General features: G+C 36.8%; 1 long non-coding RNA gene across 1 annotated transcript; it reads left to right on the forward strand.

Annotated features, from left to right (window-relative positions):
- The first annotated feature begins 233 nt into the window (after positions 1 to 233).
- Positions 234 to 893, forward strand: LOC113495207. The gene is made up of 2 exons (XR_003400703.1): positions 234 to 354; positions 609 to 893. It is a non-coding gene; the product is annotated as an uncharacterized LOC113495207 (long non-coding RNA).
- The last annotated feature ends 760 nt before the right edge of the window (positions 894 to 1653 follow it).

Consider the following 1653-nt stretch of genomic DNA (forward strand, 5'->3'; position numbering starts at 1 on the left):
TTTCACGATGCATAAACATTTTTGTCATGTGTTTAAAAATGGATTCTGATTATTAAAACTCTGTTCGTACCATATCCATGACCCATTGTTTTTATTATTATTGTATTTCTGTTGCCATTATAAAAACAAAAAGGAACAAAATCGTGGTTAACAATGGTTCGTATAGGGGAGAGCGGGGCTGAAAGTGCCGGGGGTAAATTGTGCCGACGCAAATATCTCAAAAACGGAAAGAGATAGATATTCGATCGTATTGTGTCGCGTAAGGCCTAACAGTTGCGCACACGCGGCTGCCATTTTAGTCGCATCAGCGACGCGGACCGAGTCGCACTGCATGTGAGGGTCCTCCAGCGCCACGTAAGTAAATATTTTTGTTTCAATACTTTTTGGTCTCAAGCTAGCATTTTTCGTGCTTTTAATATGTGAGTTTTTGTAAAATGTTTGTTATTTATCCTAGTTTGTTATGCAGTGTAATTTTAATGCTTTGTGTACAGTGATTTTTATATGTGAGACAAAATATCACACTATCATAAACGGGGTAAAATGTGCCGTTCATGTGGGGCTGCTTGTGCCGCGGACAACCAACCCCTAATCAACCTATATTGTTTCAGTATTGTTGTCCTGGGCCAAGCGACTGCAGCGTTGAGTGTACAAGAGCACCATCAGGTAATCAAGAGCAAGAGACACGTCAGTGCTCTCCGGAACCTATCCCTTGCTGCAGTTTCCAGCCTCCTCAATCAGTTGATAATAACTCAGGAGATAAAAATGCAGCAGTTTTGTCACCAGAGCTAATAAGACCACTGCCTAAAGCACCTCCCCGACTAATTGGACATACTAAAGCACGTAAAAGAAAGACAGCTGTTCTTACGGACACTCCAGAGAAAAATGCTTTAGCAGAAGAACAGGCTAGTAAAAAGAAGAAAAAAAGAAAGCGAAACTAAAAAGAAGGTTAAGGGAAAAGGGACGGGAAGATGCAAGGGAAAGGGTAAACAAACAAAAAAGCCGACTAAAAACCCCGCTAAGAGAAGAGTATTGCAAGATGAAGACAGTTCTGATGACGAACAAGAATGGTTCTGTATCATTTGTTATGGTGCCCATTCTAACTCTGCCCCTGGAGAACAATGGATTGAATGCAGAGAAGAATTTAGCCCATTTGCAATGTATTGAAGAAAACCAAGCATTTGTATGTCCTGATTGTGATTCTGATCAATCACCTGGAGAGTAACTAGTTTTGGTATATTTTTTATTTCTTAAAAAGACTCGAGACTGATTAAAAATTTTGGAACATAGTAATAAAAGAGAAATCTTTACTGTTTATAGCAGGTAGTTTACTAGTCCGTATAGACTGATATTTTTAATAAATGATCTCATTTGCATAAAAATAAGTACAAACTATTGATTAAAAATACGTTTTTATGTTTGAATAATTATATAAGAAGGTTCCTTGTTTTTTTTTATTATAATACTTAGTATTATACAATTAAACTTTAAAAACTGTTGATTTATATTAAAAAATATAACGAATAAATATATTATTATAAAACTGATGTGTTTTAATTTCCTAATTAATTTTCATTCATATAAAACTCCCAGGATTATCAACGGCACAACCGACCTCAGCTACGGCACAACTTGCCCCAGATTGGGGTTGGTAGT

This window comes from Trichoplusia ni, chromosome 6 (assembly GCF_003590095.1).
Source record: "Trichoplusia ni isolate ovarian cell line Hi5 chromosome 6, tn1, whole genome shotgun sequence".
Classification (NCBI taxonomy): domain Eukaryota; kingdom Metazoa; phylum Arthropoda; class Insecta; order Lepidoptera; family Noctuidae; genus Trichoplusia; species Trichoplusia ni.